This window comes from Odocoileus virginianus, chromosome 27, assembly GCF_023699985.2.
Source record: "Odocoileus virginianus isolate 20LAN1187 ecotype Illinois chromosome 27, Ovbor_1.2, whole genome shotgun sequence".
Taxonomy (NCBI): Eukaryota; Metazoa; Chordata; class Mammalia; order Artiodactyla; family Cervidae; genus Odocoileus; species Odocoileus virginianus.
In genome coordinates this window covers 37700819-37715112 of record NC_069700.1, presented here as the reverse complement: position 1 = coordinate 37715112, position 14294 = coordinate 37700819, and the positions used below count along the sequence as shown (strand labels likewise).

Below are 14294 nucleotides of genomic sequence, written 5' to 3'. Positions count from 1 at the left end.
CTTTGCCTTGCCTTTCCTCTCACTTCACAACACCCACCTATAGTTCCCTGATCCCACAGGAAGTGGGGTTCAGGATCTTTCAACCTCAGTTTCTGAACTTTAGCAGAATTTATAACAAAGACTTGATATATTTAGCCCAGGGCACTGCAGGCAACAAGGGCCACCTGGAGAGGAAGGTTGAACAGGTGTTAAATGCATTCCTGGCCCACCTTTTGAGTCTATTTAAGGTAATAAAGGTCAACTATGGTTCACGTTGACATTTACAGAAGAACAGGTGCTGTAGGAAAACATAATAATTCTGTGCCCCAATGTGAACTATAAAAGTGGCTTTCCAAATATATTAGTAAAAACAATGTACTTTAGGAAAAAAATGGAAGCTTCTGAATACAATGTCTTGAGAAAATGTATTTTGTGAAGGTATGTTGGGGACAGCCATTTAAATTCAAGGTGTTATAAAATATTTAGCAGCAAAAAAATAATCTTGGACTGTTAGAAAGTAACCATTTAAAACCATGCGAAGATGCTGTGGATACTGTACAAACTGACACACATTTATTTCATTAAAATGCTAAAAAAAGGTAATAATACACCTAGCTCAGAAAAATATTACTTTCAATTTGTGTAAAGAGCCATAAAAAAAAATCAGAACATCTAAAACAATACCAACATCTAGCAGTCTTTTATTTGTCTTTTCCCTCGGGAGTCACTTTTAATCAAGTCTTCCTAGATATCACAGTTGAAATAGAGTATTCCTCTTTTATTTCCTCCCAGAAATTCCCACCCCCCCAAAAAAAAAAATGTGACTGGAAAAACAGTCCATGCTAAGTCAGTCCTTTTATTATTTTCTCAATAAGTTTCTTCACTGCTCCTTTCACTTGTTTATAAAACACAGGCATATGAAGAAATCAGTCAATGAGGTCTAAATAAACACATTTCTTAAATGTGTTAAATGCAGCTGGAATGTATAATGGACCCTAGGCCTTAAGGATTTCACAGGAACAGTAGCCTCGGCCCCCTGTGACCACTCTGCATAATTGTAGGAGGGTGTAACAAAGACAATACCGACAACAACGCACATCTCTAAGTGGAAAGAGCTTAGCACTGCTCTGAGGGTGTTATCACCGTTACATTATCAAAAGCTATCTTCTGTTTGCTTCAGGGGTGTGTGTGCGCGTGTGTGTGTTAGTTGCTCAGTCGTGTCCGACCCCTTGCAACCCTATGGACTGTAGCCCGCCAGGCTCCTCTGCCCATGGATTCTCCAGGCAAGAATACTGGAGTGGGCAGCCTTTCTCTTCTCCAGGGATCTTCCTGACCCAGGGATCGAACCCAGGTCTCCTGCGTTGCAGGCAGATTCTTTACTATCTGAGCCACCAGGCAAGCCCTCAGTTGTAACCGTCCTTTATACAAATGAAGAAAGTCATTCACGTCTCTGCGAAGGCCATGATTTTGTTCCTTTTTTGGCTGAGTAATATTCCATTGTCTATATGTACCACACCTTCTTTATCCACTCCTCTGTCTATGGACATCTATGCTGCTTCCACATCGTGGCTTTTGTAAATAGTGCTGCAAGGAACACTGAGGTGCATGCATCTTTTGGAATTATGGTTTATCCAGGTATAGGATGGACACAAAGGAGTGGGGGGGAAGGAGGGGTGGGATAAATTGGGAGATTAGAAATTGACATAAACACACTACTATGAACAAAGCAGATAACCAATGAGCACCGTGTATAGCACAGGGGTGAGGAAAAAAGAAGGTACAATATGTTTGCAGGACATATGTTAAGTTAACCTGAAAAATTGCATTTCAATATACATTAGATGCTGACAAATACTGTTTGATTCCAGGTATATACCAGATAACTAGAACAGTCAAATTTAAAGAGTCAGAAAGTATACCAGTAGATGTCAGGGGATGAGGAATGAGAGGAGGAAGGGGGACGGGGAATGGGCAGTTAGTGTTTAATGGGGACAGAGGCTCAGTTTAAAAGGTGAAAAACTCATGATATGGATGATGGTGAGAGTTGCATCCAACAATATGAGTACCCTGAGTGCCACTGAACTGTACAGATAAATATGGCTAAAACAGCATGCTTTACATTATGTGACTTTTACCATAATAAAAAATATTAAAAATAAAAGTCATTCAGAAAGATGGTAATGATAACCCTATATGCAAAACAGAAAAAGAGACTCAGATGTATAGAACAGACTTGTGGACTCTGGGAGAAGGCGAGGGTGGGATGTTTCAAGAGAACAGCATCGAAACATGTATATTATCTAGGGTGAAACAGATCACCAGCCCAGGTTGGGTGCATGAGACAAGTGCTCGGGCCTGGTGCACTGGGAAGACCCAGAGGGATCAGATGGAGAGGGAGGTGGGAGGGGGGACCGGGATGGGGAATACATGTAAATCCATGGCTGATTCATTTCAATGTATGACAAAAACCACTGCAATGATGTAAAGTAATTAGCCTCCAACTAATAAAAATAAATGAAAAAAAATAAAATAAAAGTCATTCATATGAAATGTAAACAAAATAAACTGGGTCTCCTTCAAACAATGTTATTATGCAATGATATTAAAATCAAAGATAACAATTTGCTTCTTTAACTTGAATAATTAATGATTTTATCAAGTCATTTATTCCACATGTGATATCTTAGTCAGGATGGTCAAGGGTTCTTGTGCCAAATTTCTGAGGAATAGTATTCAGGATCCAATGGCTTTTGAAGAGAGTTTATGCTCTTTTCCATTTAGGTTCCTTGTCCTAACTCTACTATGTACAAGATGTAAACTGCTAGACGGGAGTAAATCTACTCTATAAACACAACACAGAATGTAAAATAGTGTGAATACATTGTCTTAATAATAGGGCTCTGAATGAGGCCTTTGAGGATATACCAGCTGCAACTGATTTTTCAGGATGAAAATCAGGACTTTAGATATGAATGTACAAGAAGTGGCCAACTGCACAAACAAACGCTTTTGCAACAAAGCAATGTTCGTGTCACTTTCAATGTCTAAAGGCTGATGCTTTTTGCCTGGCATTAACAGACATGGAAATTGTAGACATAGGGTATACTTTTAATTTTCTTTTGTATCATTTTCCTGCTGAGATTCTTTTAAAATAAAGATTTAATTATATGTATAAGTGGTTCCCTCCTTAGTTCTTTTGCCCTGTGAACTTTTCTGCATTAGACACTAACAATCAAAGTAACTCTTCTGTGACAAATCCAGTCTTTAATCCATCCATTAACAAATATTTCAATTTCCTGCCCAGTAAGGCTGTCAGCAAGCCAATATGCAATTTCAATAACATTGTTACCCTCTTTTTACTGTCTTATTTGCACTCTATTTGAATATTTTATTCCAAGTTGAACTCATTTTATAAGTTTATGAAAAACAGAAAAATGAAAGTCTCCATGGTAGAGACAAAATGCTTATCTAATAAGCAGAATACAATCAAGGCAAAGATGGAATTATTAGATATGCCAAATGAGGTAAATGTTTAGTTTTAACCAGATGATCATTGTACATCCGTTCCACTGGGAAGAAAAAGAACAAAAATTTTAAATGCATAAAAATGCTGCAAATGTATTACTAAACATTGTATTTAATATTAAAGTGTAACTGGAAATTTTTTTTATAACATATTTTGGCTGTTAGAGAATAAAATGTCCCTGGTAATTTATATTTTTAATATAATTTTATTTTACAGAGTCTTAGAAACTTATAATATGCCAAAGTAGAGACTTGAAATGATGGAGAAAGATGACAGATGGAAATGAAGAAAGATTTTAAAAAAAACAGATGAACAAAAAACATTATTTTATTGAACCCGCAAATAAAAGTAATCACACAGAATTTCAGAGCAGAATGACACACACCAGTGATCAAGTATTCAAGCCCTCATGGCATCACTGAAGAGGCTGAGAGAATTTAAATACTCTGTTCAAAATCACCACTAACTCAGGTCTGATAATGTCCAAGTTAAGTTATTAGTGAACATATACAGTATCTGCTGGGATTCTCAGAGAGCATGAAGGGAATACTAACAAACAGAAGCAGGGATTGGGCGTGCAGAGCAGAGCAAAGATGAAAGGTGAGGTGACAAAAGAAGAGGAAAGGAAGGAAAGAGAGAAGCAAAAAAAGAAAGAGAAGACCGAGGCAAAGAAGGGGGCAGGAAGGAAGAGTCAGGGGCAAAGAGCGATCACAAAGGCTAAGACAGGACCAAAACATTAAAGGGCAGTAAGAAAAAAACAAAGCAACGGCTGAGACTGAAACAAAAAATAAAAAATTAAAAAGGAAATCATTGGGGAACACTGTCAACAGTAATTTACTGTAAAAACAACTTTATTTTGCTCTTCTCAAACAATTCAGGAGTTACATTTATTTGAGAAAGATGTAGATTAAAAAAAAAATCAATCAGGAAACAGCTGTTGAATGAGTCAGATGAGACTAAGCATTTAGAGGAACTCGCTGTTTATAGTGAAGCCATCATCGCTATGCATGTATATAGATGACAGGCAGACACCCCACGATGAGCAATTCTATCATGGCCATTGAGGTGGAAGATGCCACATCTTAGTGCTCTGGAAACTGCCTTTTCTTCCCCAAGTGAGTAATGCTTATACAATCTGAGAAGCAATGTAACGATAAATAGAGATCTAAAACTCTCTGAAATGAAAGCTGGGTAACAGAAGTAGAAATAACGAGGTTCCAGTGACACTCTGGGGAGACCTTAGCTAACGCTATTTTATTGAACCCTCAAATAAAAGTGATCACACAGAATTTCAGAGCAGAATGACACACACCAGTGATCAAGTATTCAAGCCCTTCATGGCATCACTGAAAAACTTGAGAGGCCGAGAGAATTTAAATCCTCTGGCCAAAATCACCACTAACTCAGATCTGATAGTGTCCAAGTTCACAAATTATTAGTGCACATATACAGTATCTGCTGGGGTTTTCAGAGAGCATGAAGGGAATTCCAAGTAAAGGAACCTTATCCATTAATATCTGTTTGTACTTATTATTAGGTTCTTAACAATGAACTTCCTGAGAGCCAAGAACAATGCTAACCCCTTATTCCCAGACTAGAACACATTGGTGAGGGCATCATAGCCAATATGTGTATGTTTAATGAATGGATAGTACACAGCCTGAAGAGAAACTAAAGAGCCTTCTGATGAGGGTGAAAGAGGAGAGTGAAAAGTTGGCTTGAAACTCAACATTAAAAGAAACTAAGATCATGGCATCCAGTCCCATCACTTTATGGCAAAGAGAAGGGGAAATACTGGAAACAGTGGCAGATTTTCTTTTCTTGGGCTCCAAAATCACTGCAGATGGTGACTACAGAAATGAAATTAAAAGACACTTGCTTCCTGGAAGAAAAGCTATGACCAAACTAGACAGCATATTAAAAAACAGAGACATCACTTTGCCTTCAAAGGTCTGTATAGTCAAAGCTATGGTTTTTCCAGTAGTCATGTAAGGTTGTGAGAGTGGGACCATAAAGAAGGCTGAGCACCAAAGAACTGATACTTTTGAACTGTGGTGTTGAAGAAGACTCTTGAGAGTCCCTTGAACTGCAAAGGGATCAAAGCAGTCAATTCTAAAGGAACTCAACCCTGAATATCTATTGGCAGGACAGATGCTGAAGCTGAAGCTCCAATACTCTGGCCACTTTATGCGAAGAGCTGACTCACTGGAAAAGACCCTGATGCTGGGAAAGTTTGAAGGCAAAAGGAGAAGGGGGTGGCAAAGGATGAGCTGGTTGGATGGCATCACTGGACATGAATTTGAGCTAACTCAAGAGAGAGAGGAGGTCAGGTGTGCTATGGTCTATGGGTTCATAAAGAGCCAAACAGAACTTAGAAACTGAACATCAGGGGCACGGAAGCACAAAGTGATAACCTTACACATCATGACTGCGTAACTTTCGTATTAAATTCTTTACAACAGGCTGCTTGGACTTCCCTGGTGGCCCAGTGGTTACGAATCCACTTTGTTATGCAGGGACACGAGTTTGATGCCCAGTCAGAGGACTAAGATCGCACATGCCACAGAGCAACTAAGCCCTCGAATGGAAATTAGTGAGCTGTGCCCCACAACCAGAGAGTCTGTACGCGTCAACAAAGGATCTCACATGATGCAACAAGGACCCTGCGTGCTACAACTGAGTCCCACAGCAGCCAAAGAAAGGACGCTATTGAAAAAAAAGTAAATATAGGCTGCTGCCAGTAACATGGAGGTTACACCAGACCCTACGCCAGTCCTCAAGAGACTGCCCACTACCACCGCACCTTCCCCAAGGATGGGCTCAGCCTACAAATTATTTGACACATAGCTCAGAAGATAAATGGCCTGTGCCTCTAGGGGACATCTGGCCTCACTCTTAAGGACAGTGTGAAAAATAAAACACAAACTGGGTAGTAATTAGATGTCCCCTGAGGAAAAGTTTCCTTGTATTAGCCATGATCATGTGACTCAAGCAAGTCCCAAAGTAGACGTGTCCAGCGGGTGAATATCCCTTATTTTTGGATCATCTCTCCAGCCCAGGCTCACCTTCCTCACAGCATCACAGCGGCTCAAAATATCGTTTGCCTCCCTCAACCCCGTCCCTAACCTCTTACATACGCTAGCCTCTCAACTCCTCAAAAACCCTCCTTTCCTAATGGAAGTTAACTGGCTCCCATTCAAATTCAGCTCCACGCATCCCCTTTCCACTAGAGCCCACCATTCCCCACCTTCAGGATCAGCCACCCAGAGTACACATCTCCCAACAGGCAGATGCCGATCCCCTTTGGAGCCCGGCTCTACTTTGCAGGCTGGTAGGAAGGAAGAGGCACCTGTAGGCCCCAGCATGTTTGCTCAGAAAAGTGCTGGTGGATTTAATTCTTCATGGAGCGTAGGTGATATCTGTATAAATTTTAACCCATGGTATCCTTAAAGTCCATCATTTAGAATTGTGTTCCCATGGTGGTGGCAGTGCCGAGGGGGGGGGGTGGCATTCTGATCGATGGGTGGCAGTGAAAATCTGATCGATTTTCAATAAATTCACCAACAAAGTCCGAAAATACCTCTCACTTCCAAGTTAGAAATAATTAAACAATCAAAAGTATATTTAAAACACTGTGTTTCACAGACTCTGTGAAACTGTGAAACATCCCTGGAACACTTAGATTTGGCAAGTTACAGAGGGAGAGACATGAACTTACCTAACTAGCTACACAAGCACAACTTGTAACTTCACAATAATTAGTTAAATTAAGCTAAGTGTGGGGCCTTTTCTAAAGGTCTCCTCCCACCAGATTTATATTATAGAAGAGGCCTGATTTACTGGAATCACATTTTCACCACAAGGTTCTCCAAACTTGAAGGATCCTTCCTTTCCCAGCTTGGAAACACAGCCGTGTGATGCAACTGGACGGGAAGCAGGAGGCGAGCTGTTGCAGGATGACCAAGTCACAATCAAGAAAAGCTCTACCACAAACTGTAAGGAGTATGGGAGCAGGAGGGGATATAATAGAAAGAATAATAAATTAACTAACCCATCCCAAAGAGTTTAGTCAGTTATGGTTAAAGCAACCTCCAAAGAGTGATCACAAAAAACATCACTGAGTCAGCAGCAAGAGGTGTGGTCTGTCTTCCTGTGCGCAATCCCTTTCAGCAGTTGTTCAATGGGTGATGCTTCCCACAATACATTCTGAGCATCTGGGGTCTAGAATGTGCCAACTTGCAGGGCAGGATCCACCCAGCCCCTCAGGCAGGCTCTGCTGGCTGCAGCCAGCATCCTTCACAGGTGTACACACCACGTGCGCTGTAAACTCAAAAGCAAGGGACGCAATTTTGACTGGAAGGTGCGTGGGGGCCTCTATCACTCCGGGAACAGTAGGAAGACAGGGAGAAATCAAACAAAACCAAGGACCCAGCCCACCCCTACCCGATCTGGTTTCACACCACTCCCCCTTCTTTGGTTATTCTGGAAGACCAAAAAGACCAGCTTTCTCTTTCCTCACTGTTTCCTATCCTATTTCCTATCAAGTCTAATTCAGCGCCAATCATGGATTTCCCCGGGGCTCTGCCTGTGTTGGGGATGAGACAGGAGAGAGGGGCGGTGCCTGGCCCTAACCTGGCAGAAGAATCTCCAGGGGACTCTGGAAAGGAGCCGTGGGACATGCAGCCTTGTCTTGACTCCTGGCCCCCAGCGCGATCTTTTCTTCTGCTCTGGCCTCCTTCGCTCTTGAAGTGAAGTGAAAGGCGCTCAGTCGTGTCCGACTCTTTACGACCCTGTGGACTATACAGTCCATGGAATTCTCCAGGCCAGAATACTGGAGTGGGTAGCCTTTCCCTTCTCCAAGGGATCTTCCCCACCCAGAGATCGAACCCAGGGTCTCCCACATTGCCGGCAGATTCTTTGCCAGCTGAGCAACCAGGGAAGCCCTAAGCCCTTAGCTCTTAACTCCACCACATAACCGCATCCCTCTGGGCACAGTCCCCAGGCAGACCTGTGCTCCCGGACCGCCAGTCTCTTCCCTATAAAGCACTGCTGTGTCTTCACCCACCGTAATTCCGACGACTGAAACACACACGTTACCTGCCTCCTCAGCACCCCCACGCCCCACGGAGGTGATCATTCTCCCAACAGGAGACAAAGAACAGGCCTAACGTCTCCATGCGACTCGCCAGCAGTAATCGCCTCTCCTCTGGAGGCCACCAGAACCCGCAGCAGCGGTTCTCAGAATCTGATAGGAAGCAGAACGACCCGGCGAGCTTGTCAAGGTCACAGACCCAGGGGCCAGGAAACGAAAAGTTTCTAAAGTCTGGACCCCTCTGAGAGCAGAAGCGGGGCCCACACAATGGGGGAGGGTGTCCGGGCAAACTTGGATTTTCCTTTTTGAGCTCGGTTCCCCACGCGGCATCTGAAGTACACCCACCGGCAGTGCGGTCGCGGCTCCCGCACATGCGCCCCTCCAGGACCCCCCCCACCCCCGAGACCCCCGGCGCCGCGATGAAGCGGGATCTAAAACCCATCGCGGGCGGCGCGCGTCCCTGGGGAGGCCGAAGGCGGCCGGCCGGAGACGGAACTTTGCAAACTTCCTAACCCGCGCGCCCAGAAAAGCAGAGAAAGCCGACGGCCCAACTCTGCACGCCCGCGACCGTCCGGCCCGGCGCGCGCGCCCTCCCCTCCCGGCCGCCTGGGGTGCCGGCGGTCCCCGCCCCCGTCGTCGCCCCGCACCCTCCAGGGAGGCTCGGGAGCAGGGACCCCACTCACCGCCGGGAGCGCCCCGCGCCGTGCACCGCCGCGCCCTCGCCGAAGGTTCGCGTCCCAGGAGGCCGAGGGTGCAGGAGGCGGGGAGTCACCTGCGCGTTGGGCGGCGGAGGGCAGCGCGGGCCCGCCCGGGCCGCGCCTCCAGGGCCCAGGTGCCGCGCCGGCGAGGGCGGGGTGGGGACGGGTTGCAACAGGTCCCGCGCCGGGTCGCACCGCAGCGCGCGCAGCTGGCCAGCGTCCCGGAACCTGTCCGAACTCAGACATCCAGCCCTCGGCCGGCAAAGCAGAAAACCCTTCTTTTTCTGTCCGCCCTTGGGGCTACCCAGCCTCGACAGGTCCCGGCATCCGGGCCCGGGTGAGCAGACCCCCCGGAGGCCGGCGGCGCTCACCTGGCCGGGGGGTGTGCGCGCGGGGCGGCGGTCCGCCCCCGTCCCCCGTGCGCTCCCGGCTCAGCAATGCGGGGGGCGGCGCGGTGGGAGCCGGGCTGGGACCACCCCCGGGACCCGGCGGACTCGGCTCCCGGGAGGTAATGCTTATCAGGAGCCGGCCTTGCAGACCCTACCCCGCCGCCCGCCGGATTATGTCCCGGCTTGGAGAAGAGCAGGCAGCTGAAAGGTGTCAGACAAAGTGCTTGTGAAGTCACCTTTTTGGAAGAGAGAAGAATGTTAAGTATTTCAGAGATGTGGGACTGTCTTTGGATTGTCCTGGCTACTGACTTGGAATGAAAGGAAGACCTGAGCGAAAAGCAGGTCACTCGGTGGGGTGCCATGGAGCCATGCTGTGGACCCAGAGACACTCTCCTTTGGTTTGAATATAATTGCAGCAATTAATAAAACGAATTTTATATTTTCTTGTCTACATCTCAGTAAATCTGTTTCGAGCGTTTCTAATAAGTGTATCATCGCGTTGTCTTCCAGCTCTAGCCATTTGCCATAAATGTTAAGAATGCATCCTAGTAGGGAGAAAAATGGATCTTTAGGGGAAAATAGGCGTATTTTGAACTTCTGGCTAGATGTGTCAATTATCATAAGCTGGCATTGACTTTTTAAAAGACTTTTATGGTTATTTTTCCCAGAATAAATCACTTGGGGAAAATGCTAAACTGTTGAGATTTGGGTTAGGTCCTCCTGAATAGATACAGGCAAATGAAATTTACATTTTCTAGATGTTGAAACAGAGCAAAGGACAAAGGTGGAAACGAACAGTAAGTCCCATCACATCACCAAGCTAAGCTTCCAGATTGTGCTATTTATGATCTGTAGTCTCTTTAACAGCAAGTAGAAAATATTCTTGTTTTACACGTTTAACTTCTTTCTTCTCTTTCTGCCAATTCCCATGTTTCACTTTTTAATATTTTTGCAATTCTGCTCTTCATTTTTCGCATGCCATCTTCTGACACGCTCAGGCCATGTTCTCTGTGTGGATTTTCATTTACTGCGCGCAGCTGGTTTAGTCCCTAATGCGTGTCTGACTCTTGCGACCCCATGGACTGTAGCCCGCCAGGCTCCTCTATCCATGGGATTCTCCAGGCAAGAATACTGGAGTGGGTTGCTGTTTCCTTCTCAAATATAAGCACCTGAAACTATGTTAATAAATATATGCTTATCTTATTTTAAAAACAGCAAGAGTATTTAGACTAAACAAAATGGCCCATGAGAAGTTGAATTTTATTGATATACATTCATACATAAAGCAAGTGAAATCGCAAAGAAGGATATCTAGTAGGATGTTAGTTATTCAAAACAATAAAAGAGAGGAAACTATAAGTAGAGAGGAAGAATCTATTAAAGGGCCTATACTGAGGGCTTTCCATCTTTAATGGGTTGAGAGACTGTATCGAATTGACATGACGCCTTAAGGAGCCTGCAAGCTAGATGAGACGGGAGACATGTACAGCAAACAGAACTAGCATGAGCCAGTGAGAGGAACTTTAAGTGGAAAGCTCCGGGTGCTTTCCAGGCAAGAGGAACAAATGATTAACTGCTTAGATCATTGGGGAATGCAAGCAGAATTTCACAGAAATGTTGGAATTTGAATTGAGTCCTGACTGATAAGCAAACTCGACAGAAGATGGAAGCTGACATACAACTAGATGCTGAGATCACAGAGGAAAGGTTAGAGGTGAGAAAGCAAAAGTGAGTTTTGAGGCCCTGCACAGAAGTGGCGCACACGGCCATGGTTGCAGCAGGCCTGCGCTGGGAGGTAAGTTTAGGAATAAATTACAGATATTTCCTCACCTGCAGAATGAGATCATGGTTATTTACTGCCTAGGATTGTTGTAAGAATTATGAATTAGGACTAGTACTTGTAAAGCCCTTATCTGGGCACTGATGTGGGGTAATAAGTGGCCACTGTTGTTATACTTGGGCTTCCCTGGTGGCTCAGAGTTTAAAGCATCTGACTGCAATGCAGGAGACCTGGGTTCGATCCCTGGGTTGGGAAGATGCCCTAGAGAAAGAAATGGCAACCCACTCCAGTATTCTTGCCTGGAGAATCCCATGGATGGAGGATCCTGGTGGGCTACAGTCCACGGGGTCCCAAAGAGTTGGCCATGACTGAGCGACTTCACTTTCATTGTTATACTTGGGCTCAGATCGTGAAGATTCCTGATTGTAAAGCTGCAAAGCAGAGACCTGGTATCTACTGATGGTGAAATAATGACTAATCTCATAGTTGTTTCCCATCTAGATGAATTCTAGAGTGTAAGAAAGAGCAGTTGGTCCAGCTGTGGTCTAAAAAGGGTGGCGGGGTGGCAGCAGTGACAACAGAAAGGAGACCAATCCGACAACCATTGAGTCTGAAAATCAGTGTCATGTGGGGTCAGAGTGGATGTGGAAGTTCAAAGGAATGAAATAAGAAATAACCAGAGTGGCTAAAAGTTATCAGTAGGGAAAAGGAAAGAAATAAACTAGCTATGTAAGTGAAAAGTAGGTCTTCCTACTTTTGAAAAACAGGGTCATGTGAAATTTATTTCTGAGATGATGGGGACCTCTCTAAATCTATAAACATTGTGAAAAGGAAACAGCAGAGATTAGAAAGAACAGTGGTAAGGAACAAGATCCAGGTAGTGCGGGAAAGAACACATAAACCTCAGTCTTTCCCGGAAACCTGTGCTTAGTATGTTCTAACCTTTAGTTTTTTAACAGTAGCATAGATTGAAACCAGGAACTAGAAGTAGAATTTTACAAATAATTTTATACTTAAGAAATAACAAACAAGATGAGTGAGAATATGGTATTTATGACTAAGAGGCTCCGAAGACAATATTTATTGATCAAACAGCGAGTCCGTCTTTACCCCATTCCACAAAATTTAGGCTGAGGTCCAAGAACAAAATAGTGGCAATGTCAAAGTTCATTCAACAGAGCTTGATCTATCTCCCATATTGAGTTCACATACACAAGGCATTTCAAAACAGTTTGAAGTATTTTTTCTGACCCTCAAAGTACTTATAATTTCATTGAGAACACAAACTATAATGAAATAGAATAACAGAGTAACATATAGATGCACAAAAGTATACATAAAAATAAGAGAGAGAAATCATAGAAGGGAAAAAACAACTAAAGTTTATTGGAAAATCAGAAAATTCATATTCTCAGTGACTATTTTTTTCTGTTTATTTTGCTTTTAACAAAACTGTGTTCCTTCAAAATGTCTTAGAAAAATGATACGAAGCAATTTCAATGAATTACTATATTTCAGCCATTATTAATAGATCAAAGGAGCACTAAGCTTCTGGTCCTTTCAAGAGCTTTAAAATAAACATTTTAGTGCACTTCAAGGCAATGCCTTCCAGGCAGATAAAGTCATTGATACAGAAAGAATGTCATATCTAACAATAAAATACTAGTTGTGCTTATCAATAACATTTTCCCCCAGTACTTTGGGGGAAATTAAGAAGGAAAATTCCTATCAATGTTGGGCAAAAAGTACTGTTGGGTGAATAATCACATGAGTTTAATTGTCCTATGACATTTCATGTATGACTAGTGTGGAAATCATTGAAATGAACATTTTATCTATGTTCCACATTTAATTTGTTTCATAAGGTAAGTGTCATTAACTCAACACGTATTTATTGAGAACTTTCTGTAGGAAAGGCATCATACCAGACACTAGTTAGGGCAGAGGGGGGAAAGTTAATTAGGCATAGTAGGTATGCCTAGAAATCAGCTGTTTATCAGAATCTTTGATGTGTGTGTGTCTGTGTCTGTGTATGTTCATGTGTGTGTAAAGATGGAAAAATTTTAAATACAATTTAAAGTCCAAAAAGATGCTGTGATTCTTTGTGAAAAGAGGTATGGAAAAATGCAGTTATATATAAGTAGGTGCATATGTAGATTAATCATAGTTTTTCTGTTTTGTTTCCACCACTAAATTCTTTTAGAAGGATGGGAAATGTCAAGTATTATTGTACTTTGTACTTCTTCCATTCCTTGAAATTATGGTGTTTTACTGTGTAATTATTTTTTTCATCTAGAAGTAAGTATAAAAGGTTAGATAATTGTAATAAATTATTTTAGGAAGTGAGGTAAAGAGAAACAAAACAGTAATTGAAATGCAGAAAAGCATCCTCTTATATTTTTAAATAGCCCATTAGGTCCTACCTTCTCACAAATGCATTTTCTCTTCAGTTTGGGCAGAACAAATAGCCCGCTTACATTTTTTATGACGTCCACACATAACTTTAAAAATCTTACCAGTATTTACTAGTAAAATACATAATCATGCAATGAAATAGAGGGACAGAACATGTAGTGGTGCTAACAGAAGATATTTAATGAAATGTACTGATTATTGTGCTTACTTTATTTTTTCAATTTTCATTAGTGGAAAACACTATTTGCAAAGATGTATGAAAATTGTCCAGTTTAAATATCTTTTAAATGGCTTCACTTCTGAAATGTCATTAGCTATTTTATCATTCTTATGGATGAATATGAGTCTCCTAAGGCAGTTTAGAGTGGCAATATGCAGCAGCCACCATCACCAGTGTTATTAACATAATCACTAA

General features: G+C 42.9%; 1 protein-coding gene across 1 annotated transcript in view; it reads right to left on the bottom strand.

Moving 5' to 3' along the window:
- The window catches only part of FAM83B (family with sequence similarity 83 member B), a 101352-nt gene extending 92011 nt beyond the window's left edge, over window positions 1-9341 (bottom strand). Inside the window, exon 1 of the mRNA XM_020878258.2 lies at window positions 9281-9341. The gene's annotated coding sequence lies outside the window, so the exon portion shown is untranslated. The remainder of the gene's footprint in view (window positions 1-9280) is intronic.
- Between the last annotated feature and the right edge of the window lie 4953 nt (window positions 9342-14294).